General features: G+C 29.7%; 4 pseudogenes; all 4 read right to left on the reverse strand.

The window, feature by feature from the left end:
* Positions 1–918: 918 nt before the first annotated feature.
* Positions 919–1,091, reverse strand: LOC146171192 (U2 spliceosomal RNA; annotated as a pseudogene).
* Positions 1,092–1,607: 516 nt separating this feature from the next.
* On the reverse strand, positions 1,608–1,778 carry LOC146171193 (U2 spliceosomal RNA; annotated as a pseudogene).
* A 3,163-nt stretch (positions 1,779–4,941) lies between these two features.
* Positions 4,942–5,114, reverse strand: LOC146171194 (U2 spliceosomal RNA; annotated as a pseudogene).
* Positions 5,115–5,630: 516 nt separating this feature from the next.
* Positions 5,631–5,801, reverse strand: LOC146171195 (U2 spliceosomal RNA; annotated as a pseudogene).
* Positions 5,802–15,353: the final 9,552 nt, after the last annotated feature.

Genomic DNA, 15,353 nt, shown 5'->3' on the forward strand with positions numbered 1-15,353 from the left:
ACTAATTATAACCACACTCTGTAAAACCAACCACAATTGCTAGGTAAACTGTTATTACTAATTATTTACAGTTGCGTAAATATAATTACTAATTATTACCACACTGTAAAACCAACCACAATGGCTAGGTAAACTTTTAATACTAATTATTTACATTTGCGTAAATATAATTACCAATTACTTCCACACTGTAAAACCAACCACAATGGCTAGGTAAACTATTATTACTAATTATTTACAGTTGCGAAAATATAATTACTAATTATTACCACACTGTAAAACCAACCACATTGGCTAGATAAACAATTATTACTAATTATTTATAGTTGCATAGTATACTTACTAATTATTACCACACTCTGTAAAACCAACCACATTGGCTACATAAACAATTATTAATAATTATTTACAGTTGCGTAAATAATTATTACTAATTATTGACAGTTGCGTGAATATAATTACTAATTATAACCACACTCTGTAAAACCAACCACAATTGCTAGGTAAACTATTATTACTAATTATTTACAGTTGCGTAAATATAATTACTAATTATTACCACACTGTAAAACCAACCACAATGGCTAGGTAAACTTTTATTACTAATTATTTATAGTTGCATAGTATACTTACTAATTATTACCACACTCTGTAAAACCAACCACATTGGCTACATAAACAATTATTAATAATTATTTACAGTTGCGTAAATAATTACTACACTCTGTAAAACCAACCACATAACAGTAAAAGTCGGAAAAAAGTCGGAAAAAAAAGTCGGAAAAAAAAGTCGGAAAAAAAAGTCGGAAAAAAAAGTCGGAAAAAAAAGTCGGAAAAAAAAAGTCCAAAAATTTCTAGAACAAAACAAAGCAGTTTTTCTGTTTTTTTTCAATTGTGCCTTCTCCCCCCAAAAGGGGGAGATGCTGGGCCGGTCCCGGAAGTAGTGCAGTACCGGGTCGACCCGTGGCGGAGTTGGAGCAAGCCCTGAACACTCCGCCGCGCTACAAAAATCAGTTTAATATCATGGGTACAATTAGAACCCGTAACAGATATTAAGCTGTTAAGAACAGATACTACACAAAGAGAAGTTTATTGACTTCCAAACTGATAGGACACGATACATTGACAATGTGAACCACAATATACATACACTTATATGTAAAGGATACCGAATAATGTGCCAATACAATACAGATTTTTGATCTTAGCCAAAAGGCCGAGAAGCGATAAATTGACAAGGAACTGCAGTTCGATCCCATCAAAAATGTATGCCCAAGTGGTGCCACTTATCGGTTGTTGCAGAAACAGCGTCGGTCCACCGTTTTTTGTTTGTAGCACTTGAGCTATGGTTTACCAAATCTCGACACATCCCTTGAAGGGGATTCTTAATCAAACCATTCTTTATTGCCTCAAATAATGGACTCACATGCAATGACATGCGGAAAAAGTAACCCAAGGTGTCACTGCATGCACGAGGCGCCCAACAATGCAATAAGACAGGCATTGAGAGGATTGCTGTGTTAGGCACATGGATAGCAGTGAGCTCGAATGAAAAAAGTTAGTTGGCCTCATCTTTGAGTTGTGATTGTCCTCCCCCAAAAACCGTGAGTCGCTTAGCTAGTCCCGGAAGTAGTGCAGTACCGGGTAGACCCGTGGCAGAGGTACAGCAAGCCCAGAATGCTCTGCCGCATTACAAAAAATAGTATAATGTCAGGGTTACAAATTACAACTGGCAACTGATATCAAGCTGTTAAAACAGTGTTTTCCAGAAATGTTTTGTACATTTTCAAGCAATGCTTTATTGCAGATACCTACTGCTATTAAGGCAAAAGCCTTTATTGCCTCATAGTTGTCGTTAGCAAAAGTGTCACATTTTTGCCACAGCACTTATTGGTCGCGAAGGGAAGACGTCGTGGAGGTGTCGACCAATCACAGAGCAACACCACAGTATGTGCAAATGCATAGCTTATATGTCCATATGTCAATCAATGAGCAGTTACTAATTAAAAAGGAAATAAATAAGTAAATAATTATTTATATGCTATGTCCTGGTTATTGCACTAATTACTCAATATTGGCTAGGTAAACAATTATTACTAATTATTTACAGTTGCGAAAATATAATTACTAATTATTACCACACTGTAAAACCAACCACATTGGCTAGATAAACAATTATTACTAATTATTTATAGTTGCATAGTATACTTACTAATTATTACCACACTCTGTAAAACCAACCACATTGGCTACATAAACAATTATTAATAATTATTTACAGTTGCGTAAATAATTACTACACTCTGTAAAACCAACCACATTGGCTAGGTAAACAATTATTACTAATTATTTACAGTTACGTAAATATAATTACTAATTATTACCACACTGTAAAACCAACCACAATGGCTAGGTAAACTTTTAATACTAATTATTTACATTTGCGTAAATATAATTACCAATTACTTCCACACTCTGCAAAACCAACCACAATGGCTAGGTAAACTATTACTAATTATTTACAGTTGCGAAAATATAATTACTAATTATTACCACACTGTAAAACCAACCACATTGGCTAGATAAACAATTATTACTAATTATTTATAGTTGCATAGTATACTTACTAATTATTACCACACTCTGTAAAACCAACCACATTGGCTAGATAAACAATTATTAATAATTATTTACAGTTGCGTAAATAATTACTACACTCTGTAAAACCAACCACATTGGCTAGGTAAACAATTATTACTAATTATTTACAGTTGCGTAAATATAATTACTAATTATTACCACACTGTAAAACCAACCACAATGGCTAGGTAAACTTTTAATACTAATTATTTACATTTGCGTAAATATAATTACCAATTACTTCCACACTCTGCAAAACCAACCACAATGGCTAGGTAAACTATTACTAATTATTTACAGTTGCGAAAATATAATTACTAATTATTACCACACTGTAAAACCAACCACATTGGCTAGATAAACAATTATTACTAATTATTTATAGTTGCATAGTATACTTACTAATTATTACCACACTCTGTAAAACCAACCACATTGGCTACATAAACAATTATTAATAATTATTTACAGTTGCGTAAATAATTACTACACTCTGTAAAACCAACCACATTGGCTAGGTAAACAATTATTACTAATTATTTACAGTTGCGTAAATATAATTACTTATTATTACCACACTGTAAAACCAACCACAATGGCTAGGTAAACTTTTAATACTAATTATTTACATTTGCGTAAATATAATTACCAATTACTTCCACACTCTGCAAAACCAACCACAATGGCTAGGTAAACTATTATTACTAATTATTTACAGTTGCGAAAATATAATTACTAATTATTACCACACTGTAAAACCAACCACATTGGCTAGATAAACAATTATTACTAATTATTTATAGTTGCATAGTGTACTTACTAATTATTACCACACTCTGTAAAACCAACCACATTGGCTACATAAACAATTATTAATAATTATTTACAGTTGCGTAAATAATTACTACACTCTGTAAAACCAACCACATTGGCTAGGTAAACAATTATTACTAATTATTTACAGTTGCGTAAATATAATTACTAATTATTACCACACTGTAAAACCAACCACAATGGCTAGGTAAACTTTTAATACTAATTATTTACATTTGCGTAAATATAATTACCAATTACTTCCACACTCTGCAAAACCAACCACAATGGCTAGGTAAACTATTATTACTAATTATTTACAGTTGCGAAAATATAATTACTAATTATTACCACACTGTAAAACCAACCACATTGGCTAGATAAACAATTATTACTAATTATTTATAGTTGCATAGTGTACTTACTAATTATTACCACACTCTGTAAAACCAACCACATTGGCTACATAAACAATTATTAATAATTATTTACAGTCGTAAATAATTACTACACTCTTTAAAACCAACCACATTGGCTAGGTAAACAATTATTACTAATTATTGACAGTTGCGTGAATATAATTACTAATTATAACCACACTCTGTAAAACCAACCACAATTGCTAGGTAAACTGTTATTACTAATTATTTACAGTTGCGTAAATATAATTACTAATTATTACCACACTGTAAAACCAACCACAATGGCTAGGTAAACTTTTAATACTAATTATTTACATTTGCGTAAATATAATTACCAATTACTTCCACACTGTAAAACCAACCAAAATGGCTAGGTAAACTATTATTACTAATTATTTACAGTTGCGAAAATATAATTACTAATTATTACCACACTGTAAAACCAACCACATTGGCTTGATAAACAATTATTACTAATTATTTATAGTTGCATAGTATACTTACTAATTATTACCACACTCTGTAAAACCAACCACATTGGCTACATAAACAATTATTAATAATTATTTACAGTTGCGTAAATAATTATTACTAATTATTGACAGTTGCGTGAATATAATTACTAATTATAACCACACTCTGTAAAACCAACCACAATTGCTAGGTAAACTATTATTACTAATTATTTACAGTTGCGTAAATATAATTACTAATTATTACCACACTGTAAAACCAACCACAATGGCTAGGTAAACTTTTATTACTAATTATTTATAGTTGCATAGTATACTTACTAATTATTACCACACTCTGTAAAACCAACCACATTGGCTACATAAACAATTATTAATAATTATTTACAGTTGCGTAAATAATTACTACACTCTGTAAAACCAACCACATAACAGTAAAAGTCGGAAAAAAGTCGGAAAAAAAAGTCGGAAAAAAAAGTCGGAAAAAAAAGTCGGGAAAAAAAGTCGGAAAAAAAAAGTCCAAAAATTTCTAGAACAAAACAAAGCAGTTTTTCTGTTTTTTTTCAATTGTGCCTTCTCCCCCCAAAAGGGGGAGATGCTGGGCCGGTCCCGGAAGTAGTGCAGTACCGGGTCGACCCGTGGCGGAGTTGGAGCAAGCCCCGAACACTCCGCCGCGCTACAAAAATCAGTTTAATATCATGGGTACAATTAGAACCCGTAACAGATATTAAGCTGTTAAGAACAGATACTACACAAAGAGAAGTTTATTGACTTCCAAACTGATAGAGCACGATACATTGACAATGTGAACCACAATATACATACACTTATATGTAAAGGATACCGAATAATGTGCCAATACAATACAGATTTTTGATCTTAGCCAAAAGGCCGAGAAGCAATAAATTGACAAGGAACTGCAGTTCGATCCCATCAAAAATGTATGCCCAAGTGGTGCCACTTATCGGTTGTTGCAGAAACAGCGTCGGTCCACCGTTTTTTGTTTGTAGCACTTGAGCTATGGTTTACCAAATCTCGACACATCCCTTGAAGGGGATTCTTAATCAAACCATTCTTTATTGCCTCAAATAATGGACTCACATGCAATGACATGCGGAAAAAGTAACCCAAGGTGTCACTGCATGCACGAGGCGCCCAACAATGCAATAAGACAGGCATTGAGAGGATTGCTGTGTTAGGCACATGGATAGCAGTGAGCTCGAATGAAAAAAGTTAGTTGGCCTCATCTTTGAGTTGTGATTGTCCTCCCCCAAAAACCGTGAGTCGCTTAGCTAGTCCCGGAAGTAGTGCAGTACCGGGTAGACCCGTGGCAGAGGTACAGCAAGCCCAGAATGCTCTGCCGCATTACAAAAAATAGTATAATGTCAGGGTTACAAATTACAACTGGCAACTGATATCAAGCTGTTAAAACAGTGTTTTCCAGAAATGTTTTGTACATTTTCAAGCAATGCTTTATTGCAGATACCTACTGCTATTAAGGCAAAAGCCTTTATTGCCTCATAGTTGTCGTTAGCAAAAGTGTCACATTTTTGCCACAGCACTTATTGGTCGCGAAGGGAAGACGTCGTGGAGGTGTCGACCAATCACAGAGCAACACCACAGTATGTGCAAATGCATAGCTTATATGTCCATATGTCAATCAATGAGCAGTTACTAATTAAAAAGGAAATAAATAAGTAAATAATTATTTATATGCTATGTCCTGGTTATTGCACTAATTACTCAATATTGGCTAGGTAAACAATTATTACTAATTATTTACAGTTGCGAAAATATAATTACTAATTATTACCACACTGTAAAACCAACCACATTGGCTAGATAAACAATTATTACTAATTATTTATAGTTGCATAGTATACTTACTAATTATTACCACACTCTGTAAAACCAACCACATTGGCTACATAAACAATTATTAATAATTATTTACAGTTGCGTAAATAATTACTACACTCTGTAAAACCAACCACATTGGCTAGGTAAACAATTATTACTAATTATTTACAGTTACGTAAATATAATTACTAATTATTACCACACTGTAAAACCAACCACAATGGCTAGGTAAACTTTTAATACTAATTATTTACATTTGCGTAAATATAATTACCAATTACTTCCACACTCTGCAAAACCAACCACAATGGCTAGGTAAACTATTACTAATTATTTACAGTTGCGAAAATATAATTACTAATTATTACCACACTGTAAAACCAACCACATTGGCTAGATAAACAATTATTACTAATTATTTATAGTTGCATAGTATACTTACTAATTATTACCACACTCTGTAAAACCAACCACATTGGCTAGATAAACAATTATTAATAATTATTTACAGTTGCGTAAATAATTACTACACTCTGTAAAACCAACCACATTGGCTAGGTAAACAATTATTACTAATTATTTACAGTTGCATAAATATAATTACTAATTATTACCACACTGTAAAACCAACCACAATGGCTAGGTAAACTTTTAATACTAATTATTTACATTTGCGTAAATATAATTACCAATTACTTCCACACTCTGCAAAACCAACCACAATGGCTAGGTAAACTATTACTAATTATTTACAGTTGCGAAAATATAATTACTAATTATTACCACACTGTAAAACCAACCACATTGGCTAGATAAACAATTATTACTAATTATTTATAGTTGCATAGTATACTTACTAATTATTACCACACTCTGTAAAACCAACCACATTGGCTACATAAACAATTATTAATAATTATTTACAGTTGCGTAAATATAATTACTAATTATTACCACACTGTAAAACCAACCACAATGGCTAGGTAAACTTTTAATACTAATTATTTACATTTGCGTAAATATAATTACCAATTACTTCCACACTCTGCAAAACCAACCACAATGGCTAGGTAAACTATTATTACTAATTATTTACAGTTGCGAAAATATAATTACTAATTATTACCACACTGTAAAACCAACCACATTGGCTAGATAAACAATTATTACTAATTATTTATAGTTGCATAGTGTACTTACTAATTATTACCACACTCTGTAAAACCAACCACATTGGCTACATAAACAATTATTAATAATTATTTACAGTCGTAAATAATTACTACACTCTTTAAAACCAACCACATTGGCTAGGTAAACAATTATTACTAATTATTGACAGTTGCGTGAATATAATTACTAATTATAACCACACTCTGTAAAACCAACCACAATTGCTAGGTAAACTGTTATTACTAATTATTTACAGTTGCGTAAATATAATTACTAATTATTACCACACTGTAAAACCAACCACAATGGCTAGGTAAACTTTTAATACTAATTATTTACATTTGCGTAAATATAATTACCAATTACTTCCACACTGTAAAACCAACCACAATGGCTAGGTAAACTATTATTACTAATTATTTACAGTTGCGAAAATATAATTACTAATTATTACCACACTGTAAAACCAACCACATTGGCTAGATAAACAATTATTACTAATTATTTATAGTTGCATAGTATACTTACTAACTTTACCACACTCTGTAAAACCAACCACATTGGCTACATAAACAATTATTAATAATTATTTACAGTTGCGTAAATAATTATTACTAATTATTGACAGTTGCGTGAATATAATTACTAATTATAACCACACTCTGTAAAACCAACCACATTGGCTAGGTAAACAATTATTACTAATTATTTACAGTTGCGTAAATATAATTACTAATTATTACCACACTGTAAAACCAACCACAATGGCTAGGTAAACTTTTAATACTAATTATTTACATTTGCGTAAATATAATTACCAATTACTTCCACACTCTGCAAAACCAACCACAATGGCTAGGTAAACTATTATTACTAATTATTTACAGTTGCGAAAATATAATTACTAATTATTACCACACTGTAAAACCAACCACATTGGCTAGATAAACAATTATTACTAATTATTTATAGTTGCATAGTGTACTTACTAATTATTACCACACTCTGTAAAACCAACCACATTGGCTACATAAACAATTATTAATAATTATTTACAGTTGCGTAAATAATTACTACACTCTGTAAAACCAACCACATTGGCTAGGTAAACAATTATTACTAATTATTTACAGTTGCGTAAATATAATTACTAATTATTACCACACTGTAAAACCAACTACAATGGCTAGGTAAACTTTTAATACTAATTATTTACATTTGCGTAAATATAATTACCAATTACTTCCACACTCTGCAAAACCAACCACAATGGCTAGGTAAACTATTATTACTAATTATTTACAGTTGCGAAAATATAATTACTAATTATTACCACACTGTAAAACCAACCACATTGGCTAGATAAACAATTATTACTAATTATTTATAGTTGCATAGTGTACTTACTAATTATTACCACACTCTGTAAAACCAACCACATTGGCTACATAAACAATTATTAATAATTATTTACAGTCGTAAATAATTACTACACTCTTTAAAACCAACCACATTGGCTAGGTAAACAATTATTACTAATTATTGACAGTTGCGTGAATATAATTACTAATTATAACCACACTCTGTAAAACCAACCACAATTGCTAGGTAAACTGTTATTACTAATTATTTACAGTTGCGTAAATATAATTACTAATTATTACCACACTGTAAAACCAACCACAATGGCTAGGTAAACTTTTAATACTAATTATTTACATTTGCGTAAATATAATTACCAATTACTTCCACACTGTAAAACCAACCACAATGGCTAGGTAAACTATTATTACTAATTATTTACAGTTGCGAAAATATAATTACTAATTATTACCACACTGTAAAACCAACCACATTGGCTAGATAAACAATTATTACTAATTATTTATAGTTGCATAGTATACTTACTAATTATTACCACACTCTGTAAAACCAACCACATTGGCTACATAAACAATTATTAATAATTATTTACAGTTGCGTAAATAATTATTACTAATTATTGACAGTTGCGTGAATATAATTACTAATTATAACCACACTCTGTAAAACCAACCACAATTGCTAGGTAAACAATTATTACTAATTATTTACAGTTGCGAAAATATAATTACTAATTATTACCACACTGTAAAACCAACCACATTGGCTAGATAAACAATTATTACTAATTATTTATAGTTGCATAGTATACTTACTAATTATTACCACACTCTGTAAAACCAACCACATTGGCTACATAAACAATTATTAATAATTATTTACAGTTGCGTAAATAATTACTACACTCTGTAAAACCAACCACATTGGCTAGGTAAACAATTATTACTACTTATTTACAGTTACGTAAATATAATTACTAATTATTACCACACTGTAAAACCAACCACAATGGCTAGGTAAACTTTTAATACTAATTATTTACATTTGCGTAAATATAATTACCAATTACTTCCACACTCTGCAAAACCAACCACAATGGCTAGGTAAACAATTACTAATTATTTACAGTTGCGAAAATATAATTACTAATTATTACCACACTGTAAAACCAACCACATTGGCTAGATAAACAATTATTACTAATTATTTATAGTTGCATAGTATACTTACTAATTATTACCACACTCTGTAAAACCAACCACATTGGCTAGATAAACAATTATTAATAATTATTTACAGTTGCGTAAATAATTACTACACTCTGTAAAACCAACCACATTGGCTAGGTAAACAATTATTACTAATTATTTACAGTTGCGTAAATATAATTACTAATTATTACCACACTGTAAAACCAACCACAATGGCTAGGTAAACTTTTAATACTAATTATTTACATTTGCGTAAATATAATTACCAATTACTTCCACACTCTGCAAAACCAACCACAATGGCTAGGTAAACTATTACTAATTATTTACAGTTGCGAAAATATAATTACTAATTATTACCACACTGTAAAACCAACCACATTGGCTAGATAAACAATTATTACTAATTATTTATAGTTGCATAGTATACTTACTAATTATTACCACACTCTGTAAAACCAACCACATTGGCTACATAAACAATTATTAATAATTATTTACAGTTGCGTAAATAATTACTACACTCTGTAAAACCAACCACATTGGCTAGGTAAACAATTATTACTAATTATTTACAGTTGCGTAAATATAATTACTAATTATTACCACACTGTAAAACCAACCACAATGGCTAGGTAAACTTTTAATACTAATTATTTACATTTGCGTAAATATAATTACCAATTACTTCCACACTCTGCAAAACCAACCACAATGGCTAGGTAAACGATTATTACTAATTATTTACAGTTGCGAAAATATAATTACTAATTATTACCACACTGTAAAACCAACCACATTGGCTAGATAAACAATTATTACTAATTATTTATAGTTGCATAGTGTACTTACTAATTATTACCACACTCTGTAAAACCAACCACATTGGCTACATAAACAATTATTAATAATTATTTACAGTTGCGTAAATAATTACTACACTCTGTAAAACCAACCACATTGGCTAGGTAAACAATTATTACTAATTATTTACAGTTGCGTAAATATAATTACTAATTATTACCACACTGTAAAACCAACCACAATGGCTAGGTAAACTTTTAATACTAATTATTTACATTTGCGTAAATATAATTACCAATTACTTCCACACTCTGCAAAACCAACCACAATGGCTAGGTAAACTATTATTACTAATTATTTACAGTTGCGAAAATATAATTACTAATTATTACCACACTGTAAAACCAACCACATTGGCTAGATAAACAATTATTACTAATTATTTATAGTTGCATAGTGTACTTACTAATTATTACCACACTCTGTAAAACCAACCACATTGGCTACATAAACAATTATTAATAATTATTTACAGTCGTAAATAATTACTACACTCTTTAAAACCAACCACATTGGCTAGGTAAACAATTATTACTAATTATTGACAGTTGCGTGAATATAATTACTAATTATAACCACACTCTGTAAAACCAACCACAATTGCTAGGTAAACTGTTATTACTAATTATTTACAGTTGCGTAAATATAATTACTAATTATTACCACACTGTAAAACCAACCACAATGGCTAGGTAAACTTTTAATACTAATTATTTACATTTGCGTAAATATAATTACCAATTACTTCCACACTGTAAAACCAACCACAATGGCTAGGTAAACTATTATTACTAATTATTTACAGTTGCGAAAATATAATTACTAATTATTACCACACTGTAAAACCAACCACATTGGCTAGATAAACAATTATTACTAATTATTTATAGTTGCATAGTACACTTACTAATTATTACCACACTCTGTAAAACCAACCACATTGGCTACATAAACAATTATTAATAATTATTTACAGTTGCGTAAATAATTATTACTAATTATTGACAGTTGCGTGAATATAATTACTAATTATAACCACACTCTGTAAAACCAACCACAATTGCTAGGTAAACTATTATTACTAATTATTTACAGTTGCGTAAATATAATTACTAATTATTACCACACTGTAAAACCAACCACAATGGCTAGGTAAACTTTTATTACTAATTATTTATAGTTGCATAGTATACTTACTAATTATTACCACACTCTGTAAAACCAACCACATTGGCTACATAAACAATTATTAATAATTATTTACAGTTGCGTAAATAATTATTACTAATTATTGACAGTTGCGTGAATATAATTACTAATTATAACCACACTCTGTAAAACCAACCACATTGGCTAGGTAAACAATTATTACTAATTATTTACAGTTGCGTAAATATAATTACTAATTATTACCACACTGTAAAACCAACCACAATGGCTAGGTAAACTTTTAATACTAATTATTTACATTTGCGTAAATATAATTACCAATTACTTCCACACTCTGCAAAACCAACCACAATGGCTAGGTAAACTATTATTACTAATTATTTACAGTTGCGAAAATATAATTACTAATTATTACCACACTGTAAAACCAACCACATTGGCTAGATAAACAATTATTACTAATTATTTATAGTTGCATAGTGTACTTACTAATTATTACCACACTCTGTAAAACCAACCACATTGGCTACATAAACAATTATTAATAATTATTTACAGTTGCGTAAATAATTACTACACTCTGTAAAACCAACCACATTGGCTAGGTAAACAATTATTACTAATTATTTACAGTTGCGTAAATATAATTACTAATTATTACCACACTGTAAAACCAACCACAATGGCTAGGTAAACTTTTAATACTAATTATTTACATTTGCGTAAATATAATTACCAATTACTTCCACACTCTGCAAAACCAACCACAATGGCTAGGTAAACTATTATTACTAATTATTTACAGTTGCGAAAATATAATTACTAATTATTACCACACTGTAAAACCAACCACATTGGCTAGATAAACAATTATTACTAATTATTTATAGTTGCATAGTGTACTTACTAATTATTACCACACTCTGTAAAACCAACCACATTGGCTACATAAACAATTATTAATAATTATTTACAGTCGTAAATAATTACTACACTCTTTAAAACCAACCACATTGGCTAGGTAAACAATTATTACTAATTATTGACAGTTGCGTGAATATAATTACTAATTATAACCACACTCTGTAAAACCAACCACAATTGCTAGATAAACTGTTATTACTAATTATTTACAGTTGCGTAAATATAATTACTAATTATTACCACACTGTAAAACCAACCACAATGGCTAGGTAAACTTTTAATACTAATTATTTACATTTGCGTAAATATAATTACCAATTACTTCCACACTGTAAAACCAACCACAATGGCTAGGTAAACTATTATTACTAATTATTTACAGTTGCGAAAATATAATTACTAATTATTACCACACTGTAAAACCAACCACATTGGCTAGATAAACAATTATTACTAATTATTTATAGTTGCATAGTATACTTACTAATTATTACCACACTCTGTAAAACCAACCACATTGGCTACATAAACAATTATTAATAATTATTTACAGTTGCGTAAATAATTATTACTAATTATTGACAGTTGCGTGAATATAATTACTAATTATAACCACACTCTGTAAAACCAACCACAATTGCTAGGTAAACAATTATTACTAATTATTTACAGTTGCGAAAATATAATTACTAATTATTACCACACTGTAAAACCAACCACATTGGCTAGATAAACAATTATTACTAATTATTTATAGTTGCATAGTATACTTACTAATTATTACCACACTCTGTAAAACCAACCACATTGGCTACATAAACAATTATTAATAATTATTTACAGTTGCGTAAATAATTACTACACTCTGTAAAACCAACCACATTGGCTAGGTAAACAATTATTACTAATTATTTACAGTTACGTAAATATAATTACTAATTATTACCACACTGTAAAACCAACCACAATGGCTAGGTAAACTTTTAATACTAATTATTTACATTTGCGTAAATATAATTACCAGTTACTTCCACACTCTGCAAAACCAACCACAATGGCTAGGTAAACTATTACTAATTATTTACAGTTGCGAAAATATAATTACTAATTATTACCACACTGTAAAACCAACCACATTGGCTAGATAAACAATTATTACTAATTATTTATAGTTGCATAGTATACTTACTAATTATTACCACACTCTGTAAAACCAACCACATTGGCTAGATAAACAATTATTAATAATTATTTACAGTTGCGTAAATAATTACTACACTCTGTAAAACCAACCACATTGGCTAGGTAAACAATTATTACTAATTATTTCCAGTTGCGTAAATATAATTACTAATTATTACCACACTGTAAAACCAACCACAATGGCTAGGTAAACTTTTAATACTAATTATTTACATTTGCGTAAATATAATTACCAATTACTTCCACACTCTGCAAAACCAACCACAATGGCTAGGTAAACTATTACTAATTATTTACAGTTGCGAAAATATAATTACTAATTATTACCACACTGTAAAACCAACCACATTGGCTAGATAAACAATTATTACTAATTATTTATAGTTGCATAGTATACTTACTAATTATTACCACACTCTGTAAAACCAACCACATTGGCTACATAAACAATTATTAATAATTATTTACAGTTGCGTAAATAATTACTACACTCTGTAAAACCAACCACATTGGCTAGGTAAACAATTATTACTAATTATTTACAGTTGCGTAAATATAATTACTAATTATTACCACACTGTAAAACCAACCACAATGGCTAGGTAAACTTTTAATACTAATTATTTACATTTGCGTAAATATAATTACCAATTACTTCCACACTCTGCAAAACCAACCACAATGGCTAGGTAAACTATTATTACTAATTATTTACAGTTGCGAAAATATAATTACTAATTATTACCACACTGTAAAACCAACCACATTGGCTAGATAAACAATTATTACTAATTATTTATAGTTGCATAGTGTACTTACTAATTATTACCACACTCTGTAAAACCAACCACATTGGCTACATAAACAATTATTAATAATTATTTACAGTTGCGTAAATAATTACTACACTCTGTAAAACCAACCACATTGGCTAGGTAAACAATTATTACTAATTATTTACAGTTGCGTAAATATAATTACTAATTATTACCACACTAAAACCAACCACAATGGCTAGGAAAACTTTTAATACTAATTATTTACATTTGCGTAAATATAATTACCAATTACTTCCACACTCTGCAAAACCAACCACAATGGCTAGGTAAACTATTATTACTAATTATTTACAGTTGCGAAAATATAATTACTAATTATTACCACACTGTAAAACCAACCACATTGGCTAGATAAACAATTATTACTAATTATTTATA

Source organism: Amblyomma maculatum, unplaced genomic scaffold, assembly GCF_055883805.1.
Source record: "Amblyomma maculatum isolate TAMU_Amacu unplaced genomic scaffold, ASM5588380v1 scaffold_23, whole genome shotgun sequence".
NCBI classification, from domain to species: Eukaryota; Metazoa; Arthropoda; class Arachnida; order Ixodida; family Ixodidae; genus Amblyomma; species Amblyomma maculatum.